Source organism: Pinus tabuliformis, chromosome 8 (genome assembly GCF_031772625.1).
Source record: "Pinus tabuliformis cultivar Carrire ecotype Pingquan chromosome 8, CPIR1, whole genome shotgun sequence".
Lineage (NCBI taxonomy): Eukaryota > Viridiplantae > Streptophyta > Pinopsida > Pinales > Pinaceae > Pinus > Pinus tabuliformis.
The window spans coordinates 1,856,072,627-1,856,089,346 of NC_142294.1; positions in this window are offsets into that span (position 1 = coordinate 1,856,072,627).

Genomic DNA, 16,720 nt, shown 5'->3' on the forward strand with positions numbered 1-16,720 from the left:
GCGACAACAATGCGATAGCAATGAAAACTGAAACAAAGCTAGGAGAAGCTAGAATACATGTAAATGACAGCAAGTGTTCTAAGAAACCAAAAAAACAGTACTCGCACAAGCGAAAACACAAAAAGTGACAAAAATGTAGCACAAGGCATGGGAAGCGGGCTTACCCCAAAACAACTGAGCTAAATGTGTCGATTGCTCCTAGATGTGATGTGGGATGTCAGAGCTGCAAGGTTGATGTGAGGAATGAGCTCTGCAGCATCTGGTTGATGAGTTTTGATAACATCGAGGTTGTGACGCACATGCCACAAATCTAGGGGAAGTGACACTTGGTGGGAGGTTTCGGAATTTCTCCTTGCATGTAACCTCCAACTGCTAAACATAGATCCTTGAAACAAGGGATTCCTTTACATGCTGCCTTGGGAGAAACAGCCCAGGCATGCAAGTTTGTTTCGCTCAGTCCCGGAGGGAATTGGTCAACTCAGCTGCACATGCAAGAGACTGCTCGACTGCTGGAGAAAAATTTGCATTTCTGGCTGGGAGCTGGGCTGGCTTCCCAGGAGATTTGCACAATTTCTGGGCAGAGCAGCTGACTGTTGCCCAGATTTGCGCAAATTTTGGGCTGAGAAGCCTTGCTGGGGAAATTTCCACAAATCCTACTGGGAGTGTTGGCAGGCAGGATTGCGCAATCCTGGAGCCCAGCAGGCTGCCAAGAGGATTGCACAATTTCTGGAGGGAAGGCTGGTTTCCCTCCAGAAATGAGCAATTTTCAAGTGGAAGTTGCTTAGCCTACAGCTGGACCAAGTCCGAGTGAACATTCTGTGAGGGGAATGGATCAAGTTGTGACTGACAGGCTGCCTTTGTGTAAGAAAGACACTGAAGCTTGTGAACTTGACCAAGCAGGGCAAGCTGCTGTGAAGGTTGGAAGGGAGGCTCCAAAACGAGACTAAGGCAAAATCTTTGGAGGGTCGTTGTAGTTGCTACAACAGACTCATGGAATTTATTCTAGATTCAGCTCTAAGAGACATCATCATCATTATTGTCAACATCCTTATAAGATGAGTGAGAGGGAATACTTGCCAGATGAGTTCCATAAAGCCAAGCCTCCTACTTTTGATAGGGAAGTGAATAAATCAGAAAATGAAAAAACATGGTTGCTTGGGATGAATAAGTTCTTCATATTGCATGATTATTTAAAGAACATGAAAGCCAAGATAACTACATTCAATCTTAAGGGGAAATCATATATCTGGTGGGAATATGTTAATAATGTTAGAAGCATTAGGGAAGAGGAGCTGAGTTGGAATGAGTTTAAAATACTCTTCAGGAATAAGTACTTGTCTGAGAGATATTATCACAGGAAGGACAAGGAATTCTGTGAGCTCAAGATCGGTTCCATGACAGATTAAGAGTACACAACTAACTTCCTGGAGATGTTCAAGTGTTTTCCCTACATCAAGGATGAGAAAACAAAGTTCCAAAGTTTCATCAGCGGGTTTCCTTCAGAATTTAAATATTGGATTGAGTATGATGAGCCTCAGTCATTGGAGGAAGTCATTGGGAAGTTGAAGCATTGTTATGAGTAGTTTAAGCGTAAGCCTGAGTTTAAGCGTGACTGGAAAGGTAATGAGAAGACTAAAGGAAATTGGCCTAAGAAGTGAGGTTGATCTCAGGATGAAAGTGACAAGGAAAATGTGGAACTTCATGGGAATTTCAATGCAGTTGAGAGAGGACATGGGTCTCAACTTGAGGAACAACAGAATAAAATTGATGGCAAGAAGCCTTTGAGGTGTTAGACTTGTGGTGGAGAGAATCACAGGAGGGATTTTCCATCACATTAGGGTGGCAACCCTCATATTTACAGTGCTAAGGAGGTGCAAAAAATTGGATATGTAGGCCAGAGTATTCCCCGGATCTATGCAACAGTGGATAATAGACAAACATATCATCAAACATCTATTATCGAGATGGAATGTAAAATTTATGATCAAGTTGTTTCTATTTTGATTGATCCTGGATCTAATTATAGTTATATTAGTCCTGACCTAGTGGATCTTTGTTGGTTGATTAAAGAAGTGCATGTAGAATATTGGTTGGTGCAATTGGCTACAAGAACCAATAGAAGAGTTCATCATTGGGTGAGATCTTGTGCATTTGATCTTAATGATATGCCTACATCAACACATCTAAATGTGCTTCCTTTGGGATCATATAACATGCTTTTCGGCATGGATTGGTTATTCATTCACAGGACCAAGGTAGACTGTTATGACAAGGCCATTGAGTGCCTAGATGATGATGGGGAAAGGATAATCTTGCAAGGAAACAAGAAGCCTACATCAATAAGAATGGTTACAACTATGAAGGCAAACCGTAGATGCAAAAATGGATGAGTATTGTTTGCAGTTCATATTTCCAGTGACAAAGGGAAAGAGGATGAAGATGATGAAGAACTGAGGAAGTGTCTTGTCTTGCAACAGTTTCAGGACGTGTTTCTTGCATAGATTCCAGAGTTTCCTCCTCATAGAGACGTGGAATTTTCTATTGAGTTGATGCCGGGAGAAGCATTAGCATCTACGGCATTGTACAAGATGAGTACTCCGAAAATGGTGGAACTAAATTTGCAGCTTAAGGATATGCTTGATAAGGGATACATTAGCCCAAGTGTATAACCTTGGGGTGCACCAGTGTTTTTTGTAAATAAGAAGGATGGTACTCTCAGATTGTGCATTGATTACAGACAGCTGAATAAAGTGACTATCAAGAATAGGTGTCCATTGTCGTGGATTGATGACTTATTTGACTAGCTAAAGGGAGTTGCGATGTTTTCGAAGATTGATATAAGATTATGATATAATTAGGTGTGCATCAAGGAAGAAGACATCTACAAGATTGAATTTCATACAAGGTATGGACACTATGAGTTTGTGGTGGTTCCTTTTGGTCTTACATCCAATGCTCCAGCCACCCTCATGTGTTTGATGAACAATGTGTTGTGCCCTTACCTGGATAAGTTTTTGATACTCTTTGTTGATGACATATTGGTATATTAAAATAATAAGGAGGAGCATGTAGAGCACTTGACAACAATGTTAAGGTTGTTGAGAGAGTATCAATTGTATGCCAAGCTTAGCAAGTGCAGTTTCTTTCATAATCAGATTCATTACTTGGGACATGATGTTTCCAAGGAGGGGATAGCAGTGGATCCAAAAAATATTAAAGCTATCATGGAGTGCCTATCTCTGAGGAATGTGAATGAGATTAGATCATTCATGGGACGAGCAGGTTATTACAGGTGGTTCATCAAGAACTTCTCTAATATTGGCTATCCTATTACATCTTTGTAGAGGAAAATGAAGAAGTTTGAATGGACTGCTAAGTGTGTAGCTAGTTTGAGCAGATGAAGCATTTTATTACAAATGCTTCAGTCTTGAAGATTGCAGATCTTGATAAGGAGTTTATGGTTTGTATAGATGCTTACAAGGCAGGACTTGGTGGAGTCCTAATGCAAGAAGGACAAGTGGTTTTCTATGAATTGAGGAAGCTTAATGAGTACAAGAAGAACTATGTGACTCATGATCTTGAGGTGGAAACTTTCATTCATGCATTTTCATTCATGCATTGAAGATGTGGAGACATTATCTCCTTGGCAGGAGGTTTGTTTTGATGAGTGATCACAAAGGACTGAGGTATCTATTTGACCAATCCAATCTGGATGATAGGACAGCTAGATGGTTGGCTACCCTTAGTGAGTTTTATTTTGAGATTGGGTACATCAAGGGAAAGGAGAACAAGGTTGTAGATGCTCTCAGTAGGAGAGTGCAGGTGAACCATGTTTCAGTTGTGAGCTCTTATGGGACAAATTTGCAAGAGTGGATCTTGCATGTAGGGAAACATGATGAGAGGTATCAATAATTGAAGCAGATATTGTAGCATTTCGGTGAAAGTGATAGGGATTAGGAGTATCACCTCACGATATATGGTTTGGTCAGATATAAGAATAGGATTTATGTGCCAGATAGAAGTGATTTAAAGAAGCTTATCTTGAGAGAGTTTCATAATCCATATTCAGGCCACCTAGGATACTAGAAGACTTTGAAAGTTATTAAGAAGTTTTACAATTGATCAAATTTGAAGAAAGAGGTGGCTGAGTTTGTTGCAAATTGTTTGGACTGTCAGCAAGTGAAAGTTGAATGCAAGCATTCAACTGGTCTATTACATCCTATTCGATTCCATAATGGAAATGGGAGATCGTTTCCATGGAATTCATTATAGGATTGTTGAGGACATCGAGACAACATGATTCCATCATGGTTGTGGTTAACAGATTGAGCAAGATAGCTCACTTCATTACAGTGAAGTCTACTAATTCAACTAGTGAGGTAACTTGGATCTTCATCAGGAAGATAATGAGGTTGCATGGAGTTCCCAAGAAGATTATATCAGACAAAGATGCCAAGTTCACTTCCAAGTTTTTGAAGGAGTTGTTTGCAGGCCTAGGGATAGAGCTAGCCTTTAGTACAACTTATCATTCACAAAAAAATGGATAGACAAAGAGAGTTAACAATATTCTTGAGGACATGTTGAGGATGTATGCCATGCATCAACGTAGGAAGAGGGAGGAGTATCTTCTACAGGTGGAGTTTACTTATAATAATGGGTATCAAGAATCCTTGAAGATGAGTCCATTTGAGGCTCTCTATGGGTGGAGTTGTAATATTCATATCAGTTGGAGTGATATAATGAATAGGGTGTTAGTGGGAATAGATATGTTGGCTAGGATGGAACAAGAGATATAAGTTATTTAAAGGAATTTGAAGGCAACACAGGACATGCAGAAAAGTTATGCATATCAGCATAGAGTATTCAAGGAGTTTCAGGTTGGGGAACATGTGTACTTGCGCATCAAGCCCAAGAGGAGCTCCTTGAGGGTTGGGTAATGTGCCAAGTTGGCACCTCGGTATTGTGGGACTTTTGAGATACTGGAGAGGATTGGAACAATGGCCTACAAACTTTCATTTCCGCCAATCATGAAAGTTTGTTATGTTTTCCATGTTTCATTGGTTAAGAGATATATGTAGGATGTTGATCTCTGTATTGTAGGTGGAATCCGAGGGAGAGTTCTAGGTAGAGCCACAATGCATATTCTAGCGGAAACAAAACATGTTCTGAAACATAGCAATAGAGCAGGTTAAGGTACATTGGAAGCACTTTGGGGCTGATGAAGCTACATGGGAGATGGTTGATTAGATGTGGGCTTTGTATCCTTCCTTATTTGTTAGTTGAACATATGTGTTTGGTATATGTGTTTTGGTTATATATGTGTGTGTGTGTAATGTAAATATGGGAATGAGATTTGTTATAAAGCTCCAATAATCAATATGTTTTGTATACTACATCTGTTTGTGTTATAAAGCTCCAATAAGTAGTATGGTGATCATGTTTACAGCAGTTTGGTATATTGTAAATACTACAATGGGTTGTGTTATAAATCTCCATAGGCAGTATGTTTTTTTGGTTATAAGAATTATAGAACACTGAGGATGGTGTTCCCGCAAGGGGGAGGGGTTTGTAACAACCCCTGGGTGATTTTTCATGTAAATAAAAGTAAACACCAAAGTCATGGGATACATATTCCAAGCTAAATGGTGAGTAAACATTGTAGTGGACATCACTTGCAGTTTATTAGTAGTTATGAAAATTGAAAATGCAAATAAGTATTAAATGAAAATTTAATATTGGAAGTAAAGGAAAATATGAGGAAAGGTGATCTAGGTGGCTCTAGAAAGGCTCAAAAACCAAAGAGGGCTCAGGAGAGGCTCAAAAATAAAAGTCCTTAGATTACAATGAAACTAGGATCAAAACGAATATCTCATCATACTCTTTCCAATGGTGTAAACGGTACCTCAATCCGAGTTCATATGCCAAAGTTATGGTCGGTCAAAGTTTTGGTCAACTAGGTCCCATTAGCTAAATTTAGCAGAGTGCTAACTAAATTTGGAGGCTCGCCAAATATAAAGGTTGGATAAATTTTGTGGCCACTAACAAGGAGACAAATTAACACTTAATGGTGGCAATTTTTGGCAGTTGGGAAGGGCGAAATTGTCGCCCACTTAAAAAATTGGTGGCCCTAAAAATCCGCTCACAGTTTTTGACCGATTTGTTTAAAGAAAAAAACTAAAAAAAAAAATATTAAAAATGGGTGGTGGGTTGACACCCTTGCCAACCCCTCCCACAGTTATATAACAAAAATATTTAAATGGAGGCGGGCCACCAAAATGGCGGACCTACCACCCAAATCCCTCCATACATATAATGTTGTTACAATAAGACCGAGATCGTCAGGATTTGAACCCTCCCAACCATTGGTCGGCCCACCATTGGTCGGCCCACCAATGCCATTTTTAACAATCAGGATTGGAACCCCGACCACCCTCTTACCATTTGCCAAGTTTTCCAACACGCTAGTTGGTCTGGCTTTGAAAATCATGCCACCCAACTTATATAAAACCGCGAACTACTCATTAGACAAGGGTGATGGAGGTCAAGAGAAAAAACCCAGTGCACAGTGGAACCATGCCTGGCACACAGACCAAGGATAGTGGAACCATTATTTTAGGAACCTTGGAGTTGATTTTTTATAGTGGCAGAACTATGCCAACTTTATACTCAGATTACTCAAAATTTCTTCATGAGTCTAATGGTGTAGACGATTTTTTGATCTAGGCATAATATTTTTCAAAGATAATAAGGTTGAGGGTGGAACTTTGATGCATGAATTTACATGGAATTTGAAAGATTCCCTAGAGGTCCGAAAATGACAGTTTTAAAACCATACCAACTTTATACTCATTTTTCTCAGTTTTTCGTAAGGAACCTGATGGTGATATAAATTTCTTCATCTGAGAAGCCTAATTTCAATCAGCCTGTAGAAGAGAATCTTTGAGGAATATTTGAAATTCCTAGGGAGCCAAAATTTGACTGAGCTAGAAAAGGGTCGAGTTTACAGTCAGATTTCACGATCTTTCGCTAGGAATTCAACTGTGCAATTTGTTTTTTCAACAAAGGTGTGCATTTTCACGCCATCCTCAAAAGTGGGGGTATAAGATGTACTAATGTCATGTATTCTTTTGATTTTTTCTGAGATGATGATTTGATGTTGAGATGCTTGTTTATGTAACAAACAAATTTCATATGCTCAAAGGAATGCTCTGATACCAATTTAATGAAAAAAGTTTGTATACTTCATCTATATGACCTGATACCAATCTTCTTTTTATTTTTGCTGAGATGATGATTTGATGTTGAGATCCATGTTTGTGTAACAAACAAATTTCATATACTCAAAGGAATGCTCTAATACCAATGTAATGAAAAAAGTTTGTATACTTCATCTGTATGGCCTGATACCAATGTAACAAATAAATTGTATATACGCAGCGGAGTAATCTTAGAATACTTCGAATACAAAGACATCCATTATAGGACAAGTAATTGTATATGAAATATTATAAAATAATTGATGTGATATGAGATTATTACAATGAGGGTGAGGGCTTGCTTACATACCCTAGGCAGGTACCTCTTCACCAACGGTTATGTCATTAGGGACATATCTTTTCATTAACTAGTTACTAATTAATCATTATTTAATTTTATTATTGTTTTACATTATTTGTATTATTTTATATATATATTTATTCATAACATTGCCTTCCTATACAAAAATATTTGTCCTTAAAGCTTACTAATAAAATGTTTGATCTCTTTTCCTGTATTGAATATCTTCTCATCTCTGAACTTTCATCCTCGTTGATACAATATGATATGATGCTCCTAGTGATAGATAAAATTCTTTGATTGAAAATGGATCAACTCATCCTAGATTAACCTTCTGTGGAATTTTCTGATTAATGAAATTTTGTAATAAATTGTTATCATAGGACTAGATTTTGCAATCTTAAGTATTCCTTGAAACATAAATCTATTGTTGTAACACCATCCTCCCACATTTACCCAAGCTAACCAATCCACTAGGGTAAACATGTGATGAAGAGTTACTATGATATGATTCAACTCCCCATGGACAGTTAAGGAAGTGGAACCAACATGACAATACCAATCTGACCTTCCTAAAAAGCTATAGAACCTTTATGAGCCAACCAACACCTTTAAGTGCCCAAGGGCTTGAGAGAACTTGTCCTTTCACTGCCCTAGAGCTTCAACCACTCCCCTGAAAAGGCATGCATGCGACTGAGACCCTCTAGTCACTCCCACAACAATACATCCATGCGAATGTGGCCTTTCTCAAGCATTTTTATGCTAGGGACCCAAGATTCTATGCCACGTTTTCAAGGCTATCACTCAGGCCACTGCCCAGAGCTTCATGAAACTTCCAGAAATGAAAAATAACATTGAAACAAGGGTAAAAATGAACAAGGACTTGATTTGTCCCCTAATAGCCATGCCATTCATTTCGTTAGACATATCACAAACATGTAATCTACAGGTCACAACAACATATCTGAGCATAGGGATCTCATACTTATCTGAGAATCGTCTAAGAGGATTGTTATCTCCTCACAATAGTTGCATTTTTATCTATCAAGTCATTCATTCACTAACATTTCAAATACTAACCAAAACATGATGAGATCCATATATCATAATTGTCATAAAACATATTTATAACCAACAAATAACCAAAGATATTCAATGAGGAAACAACCATTAAAGTCACATAATATCAAGCACGTTTACTCATGAAAATACCAAGGAAAAGGAGCTCTTATTAACATATGAAAATACAACCAAGTCAGGGACTTCCACGTACCACCCAATCATAGATTGGGCTAAACCAAATATCTCTTTCATCCAATCACCCCCGTGCCATATTCCAAACATGAATGTGGGATCTCATGAAAAAAATCAAACAAAACCAAACCAGGGCTTCCAAAGATCAAACCACCTAGACCCTCAACTAGTGATTCCACCTCATGGTCAGACATCACTAACCATCACTAGATTGGTCTCTACCCAAGTTTTCCATAGCTCTAGAGAGTTTGTTCCACCAAGGTTTCCAAGACTAGTAACTCAACCCACAGTTGTTGTCAAGCTCCAGAGCATTTGTCTAACTTGGGCTTCGAGGAATAGTAACTCAACCCACCAAGGGTGCCAGAGCGTTTTTCCAACTAAGGCTTCAAGTACTAGTAACTCAACCCAAGTTGTTACAGGGCTTCCTGAGCATTTTTCCAACCAAGGCTCGAGGAACTAGTAACTCAACCCACCACCAAAGGAGCATGAGAACCAACATAAAACAAAAGGAAAGAAACCCACAATTCCCTTTCTATCCAAGAAATGGAAAGGCTGGGAAAAACCACCATCAATCTAGGAAATCCTCCATGCCAATGACATATCATAACCAAGAAACGACATGCATGTGTCATGCATGCCAAAACTAGCAAGGAAATCATACATGCAGATCGGTACCTGCAAGCAAAACCTGTTGTAGTTGTTGATCTCGATGTCTTCTTACACTTTCCTTCTCTTCTTTTTCCTTATTCCTTCAAATCCCAAGTATGCCACACTCCTCCAAGAGTGCTCCAAGAAAACTCTAAGTGTCTAAGAGTATGAGAGAGAGAGTAGAAAATGAGAGCTCCAAAACTGAACTGACAAAAAGCTACAAACTGATCCTCATAAGCCTTTTTATTAATGAGACCTCTATTTTCTTCAATTTTCCATTATTTTCCTTCATTTTCCTCCTCGAATGCAACGTGTGACCTTTCACCTTTTTTTTCTCCTAACTTCCATTATTTTCATAAATAAAATGCCAATAAATGCCTCATGCATTTCCAAATCCTTTGCCATTACCTTTGCCAATTTCCATAGTCATTAATTAATCACAAGTGATCCTCATCACTATGTTTTTTCCCAACATTCGTCTTGGAATACATGTCCCATGACCTTGGTTATTATTTTTCCTTTATTAACTTTATTACATGGATTTATTTACCAGGGTTGTTACAGAACCCTCCCCCTTGGGGGAACACCATCCTCTATGTTTAATGAAACCTACAACTAACAAGACTGTTGAAAAGAAAAACATATTACCCATGGAGTTTTATAACTTAACTCGTTGCAGTATTTACAATGATCTTCCTGCTGAGAAGAAAATCAACATGAGAAACATAACAACATGACAATCATAACGATAAGACACCCATACTGCTTATTGGATCTTTATAACACAACTCATGGAAGTATTTACATCCATATACATATATTGAACATCACACCAAAACATATTCCAAAAACATTTTCTCAACTAGCGAATAGGGAAGGATACATAACCCGCATCCCACGTAGATTCATCGGGCCCAAAGTACTTCCATTGCACTTTAACCTGCTCGATTTCTCGGTTCTAGAGCATTAGCATCTTCCTCTGCAAAATGCATTGAGGTTACAATTGTAATTCTCCTTTTGGCTCCACCTGCAGTACAAACTAGTCAATCACATGATCAACATCTTTCAAATACTTCTTCAGCAATGACACATGAAAAAAATCATGGAATTTCACTGTCGGAGGCAATGCAAGTTGATAGGCTATTGCTCCAATCCTCTCAAGAATCTTGAAAGGTACAAAATACTGAGGTGTCATCTTGGCACATGATCTAATCCTTAACGAAATCTTCTTGGGCTTGATGTGCAAATACACTTGTTCACCAACCTGAAACTCCTTAAACAACCTATTCTGATCTGCATAATTTTTTTTCTGTCCTGTGCTTCCTTCAAAATCTTCTTGATTACCTGCATTTCCTATTCCATATCTACCAACATGTTCAGTCCTATCAACACCCTGTTAACTGGATGACTCAAACTGATGGGAGTATTCAAACTCCGCCCATAGAGTGCCTCAAACAGACTCATCCTCAAATATTCTTGGTACCCATTGTTGTAAGAAAACTCAACCAGTGGAAGATAATCTTTCCACCTCCATTGTTGATGCATCAAATACATCCTCAACATGTGCTCCAATATCCCATTGACCCTCTATGCATGTCCATCTGTCTGTGGATGATGAGTTGTACTGAAGGCCAACTCTATACCCAAACCTGCAAATAACTCTTTCCAATGTAGAAATTACCACGGTAGATCAACAAATTATGCAATATATAAAGCAAAATACAAGATCTACTTCTACAACAAACTTTATGGAACCTTAATCAAACATGAGCAAGATCAATTAGAACACATATAACTGAGAATGAGAAATCAATCACACATGAACACAGAAGAATAACCCGAGGAAAGCCTTGCCTAAAACCCCAATCTCTGTATTATAATACAAGTGGAAATATGTCTGAATTACACAAAGCTTTAGCTCACAAGCTATCCTGCTCTCAGTACAATCCCTTTGCTGCTCATAGACAGTCAAAGGCTTCTTACAAACCTTCTCCTCTACCCTCCAAGCCTCCTATTTCCTTGTGCAGTTTTCCTTGGGGTCTAGTGCTGCCACCTGTGTGAATTGGCCTCTTCACACACTCACTAGCCTCTGATCTAACTGTGCAATCCTGAAGGAGATAATTCCTTCTACATGGATGAGTTTCCTTTATAGGAAAATTCCTCCAACTGATAGTGCAATGTCCCTTTCTTTGATCTCAACTGGGTCTTTCTCTGAACTAACATGCATGAGTTATTTATGAGAGAATATTCAGTTATCTGAAGTGCAACAGTTACATGCATGCATGCATTAACTAACTGAACTCACAATTAATTCAACAAATTGTTTGAATTAATCTAACTGGACTTGACTCGGTTAATTGAGCCAACTAATTACAACTCATCCTTATCTCTTTAACTGATGGATAAATTCCTCAATCAATGGAGAAATTGTTGCATGTCCCCACATAGAGCAAGTTTGATTTTCTACGACTAATTAACTCAAGATGAATTAATTAATTATTTTAAAAACAACTGCTAAGATCAAATTCGAATTTTAATTATCAATTTTAGTTCAGGGACTAACAAAAATTGGAATATATCCCGAAATACTATTTATAGCAATGCTATTTTTAGCATTTCCATTTTTCATTCCTTGTTGCTATGTCCAACACTTGTACCTGAAATGCTATTTATAGCATTTCTTGTTGCCATTTTCAACACTCCCTCTCAACAAGAAAGGCATTCAACTTGAACCGGATCCTGAACCTTTGGAATGTTCCGCATGCAACACTTCTCTCAAGTGTTGTTGCTCTAGCAACTCTAGAAACAAAAAAATATCCCAACTGACCTACCTGTTGGGCTAGAAACATCCTCTGATGCTGAAGCTCCCTCTGCCGCTGACAAGTGCCCCCTCTATGACCTCTAAGCTGCTACAACACTCCATGCATCTCGCACTATTGCACACCTCTCCGTGCCATCCTGTACTGGTGCAACACTCCTGTGTCTCTCGCATTGTTGCAGCCTGCTAGCTCTGCACTGTCTTAGGATTCTTGCACTGTAGCTCTCTCTGTCGCTCCATCTGCATTTGTCTCTACCCACTTAGCCAGTCCTGCTACTCCTCGTCGGGGATCTTGTAGCAACATCTAATCAAAGAGGTTAGGTACCTCAAGGATCCTATCCTTATTTTAGCCTTCTTGGGACTATCACTTCACATCGCCCCACCTCACACCTGGAGGTATGGATGCATGTGATCCCTCTACCCACTTGGCTTGAAATTTTCCCCTACTAGAGGTCTCTGCATGAGTGGATGCCTCCACTTGGTCTCCTCTCAGCTTCTCCAGTTGTGGCTGCTCCACAACCTCCTGAAGCTGCTTCACCAATTGTGGCTCCTCCACAATTGTTTGAGACTTCTTCTGGCGCTGCATGTTGAGAGGTAATGTACTCTCCCTCTCAACCACCAAGTCTCCATCAGTTGCCTTGCTCCTCAAGGCTTTTCATGCATCTTGAACCTCAAGAGCATACAGGTTCTTGACTTGTGAACTGATCTGCTTCACCTATCTCGTGGTGATGTGTCGAAGGAAAACCTTCAACTTACTGAAGACTACATCATAGCCTTTGTCTTCCAGCATTGCGATCGACACCAAATTTTTCTTCAGTCATGGTATATACTTGACATCGGTCAAGGTAATGCGAGCTCCATGCTCCCTTTGAAAAATAACTGTGCCTACACCTGAGACACTATACTTTTCATCATTACCCATCACTATGAGTATCTGGAGATCTTTCTCCTCCAAGGTAGTGAACAAACTCTTGTCGTCGGTCATGTAGAAAGAAGTTCCACTGTCAAGAAACCAACCACATCCCATCATGGATGAAACCATGCATGCGAAGAGGGTGAAATCCAACTCGAACTGTGAGGCCAATGCCTCACCTTTAGATCCTTCCTTGGATCCCATCTTGGATTTCTTCAGTGGACAATTTGTAGCAAAATGGCCCACCTCATGACAACGAAAGCATCGCACTTTCAATTTGTCAAACTTCTTCCCACCATGGGAAGAACTCGATTTGGGATGAGAATCCTTCTCCTTCCCTTTCTTTGCCTTACTCTCTAAGGCGCAGTTTTCTTCATCCTCCTTGGATGAAGAACCATCACTGGTGATTGTTCTTATCTCCTCCTGTATCAAATCCGGCCAAAGTCGTTCCCAATTTGGCAGTTTCTCTCTTCCATTTACCAATTCTTGGTAGCTATGCCAGCTCTTAGGAAGACCGAGGAGTGCAAGACTCACCATGTCATCATCGGCTGTCGTGATCCCTACACTTCCAAGCTCATCCCTGCAGGTGGTGAGCTTGTTCAAATATGTAGAGATCGTGTCTCCCTTTTCACACTTGATTTTCCGAAGCTTGTCTTTCAGCACCAGCTTCCTCTAATCGCTGCTGTTCTGATATAGATCTTTCAATGTTTTCCACATCGAAAACAGTGTCTCCTTCCCATGGAGACTTGAGACTATGTGGTCTCGAACTCCCTCCAGAAGGATTCTCCTTGCTCTAGCCACACATTTCTTCCATTCCGCCAATTTTGTAGCATCAGTTGGCTTGGGGACTTCTTGATCAATGAAGTCCTTTAGACCGTTATCCTCTAATATTGCTTCCATGTGATCCTTCCAAGCTATATAATTTGAGCTGCCATCAAGGGCATACTCGAGTCTTAAACCGTTGAACGCCATTGGTGAAATTGAGATGTGATAAGAACTCGATTTCTATATTCAGGAACCTCAAACTTCAAACTTCTCCCTTCTTGTATATTGTTCTTCTCTTTGATCACTTTTGCTTTGATACCATGTAGAAATTCCCACTGTAGATCAACAGATTATGCAATATACTAAAGAAAAATACAAGATCTACTTCTACAACAAACTTTGCGGAAGCTTAATCAAATATGAGCAAGATTAATTAGAACACATATAACTAAGAATGAGAAATCAATCACACATGAACACAGAATAATAACCCGGGGAAAGCCTCAGCCTAAAACCCCAATCTCTCTATTATCATACAAGTGGAAGTATGTCCGGATTACATAAAGCTTTAGCTCACAAGCTATCCTGCTCTTAATACAATCCCTCTACTGCTCATAGACAGTAAAAGGCTTCTCACAAACCTTCTCCTCTGCCCTCCAAGCCTCCTATTTCCTTGCGTAGTTTTCCTTGAGGTCCAGTGATGCCACCTGTGTGAATTGGCCTCTTCACACACTCACTAACCTCTGATCTAACTGTGCAATCCTGAAGGAGATAATTCCCTCTGCATGGATGAGTTTCTTTTATAGGAAAATTGCTCCAACTAATAGTACATTGTCCCTTCCTTTGATCTCAATTGGGTATTTCTCTGAACTAACATGCATGAGTTATTTATGAGAGAATATTCAGTTATCTGGAGTGCAGCAGTTACATGCATGCATGCATTAACTAACTGAACTCACAATTAATTCAACAAACTGTTTGAATTAATCTAAATGGACTTGACTCAGTTAATTGAGCCAATTAATTACAACTCATCCTTATCTCTTTAACTGATGGATAAATTCCTCAATCAATGGAGAAACTGTTGCATGTCCCCATATAGACTTCATGTATGATTTTCTACAACTAATTAACTCAAGATGAATTAATTAATTATTTTACAAACAACTACTAATATCAAATTCGAATTTTAATTCTCAATTTTAGTTCAGGGACTAACTAAAATTGGAATGTATCCTGAAATACTATTTATAGTAATGCTATTTTTAGCATTTCCATTTTTTCATTCCTTGTTGCTATGTCCAACATTGGTACTTGAAATGCTATTTATAGCATTTCTATTTTTTCTTGTTGCTATTTTCAACACTCCCTCTCAACAAGAAAGGCATTCAACTCGAACCCAATCCTAAACCTTTGGAATGTTCTGCATGCAACACTTCTCTCAAGTGTTGTTGCTCCAGCAACTATAGAAACAAAAAAAATCTCCCAACTGACCTCCCTGTTGGGCTAGAAACATCCTCTGATGTTGAAGCTCCCTCTGCCACTGACAAGTGCTCCCTCTGTGACCTCTAAGCTGCTACAACACTCCATGCATCTCGCACCGTTGCACACCTCTCTGTGCCATCTTGCACTGGTGCAACAATCTTTTGCCTCTCGCATTGTTGCAGCCTACTAGCTCTTCACTGTCTTGCGATTCCTGCACTATAGCTCTCTCTGCCGCTCCATCCACATCTGTCTCTACCCACTCAGCCAGTCCTGCTACTCCTCATCGGGGCTTCTGTAGCAAGGTCTAATAAAAGAGGCTGGGTACCTCAAGGATCCTACCCCTATTTCAGCCTTCTTGGGACTATCACTTCACATTGCCCCACCTCACACCTGGAGGTATGGATGCATGTGATCCCTCTACCCACTTGGCTCGAAATTTCCCCCTACTAGAGGTCTCTACATGAATGGATACCTCCACTCGGTCTCCTCTCGGCTTCTCCAGTTGTGGCTGCTCCACAACCTCCTAAAGCTGCTTCACCAATTGTGGCTCCTCCACAATTGTCTGAGACTTCTTCTGGCACTGCATGTTGAGAGGTAATGTACTCACCCTTTCAACCACCAAGTCTCCATCAATTGCCTTGCTCCTCAAGGCTTTGCATGCATCTTGAACCTCAAGAGCATATAGGTTCTTGACTCGTGAATCGATCTGCTTCACCTATCTCATGTTGATGTGTCGAAGGAAAACCTTCCCCTTACTGAAGACTACATCATAGCCTTTGTCTTCCAGCATTGTGATCGACACCAAATTTTTCCTCAGTCCTGGTACATACTTGACATCGGTCAAGGTAATGCAAGCTCTGTGCTCCCTCTCAAAAACAACCGTGGCTATACCTGAGACACTATACTTTTCATCATTACCCATCGCTATGAGTATTTGGAGATCTTTCTCCTCCAAGGTACTGAACAAACTCTTGTCGCCGGTCATGTGGAAAGAAGTTCCACTATCAAGAAACCAACCACATCCCACCATGAATGAAACCATACATGCGAAGAGGGTGAAATCCAACTCGAACTGTGAGGCCAATGCCTCACCTTCAGATCCTTCCTTGGATCCCATCTTGGATTTCTTCAGTGGACAATTTGTAGCAAAATGGCCCACCTCATGACAACAAAAGCATCGCACTTTCGATTTGTTAAAATTCTTCCCACCATAGGAAGAACTCGATTTGGGATGAGAATCCTTCTCCTTCCATTTCTTTGCCTTACTCGCTATGGCACAG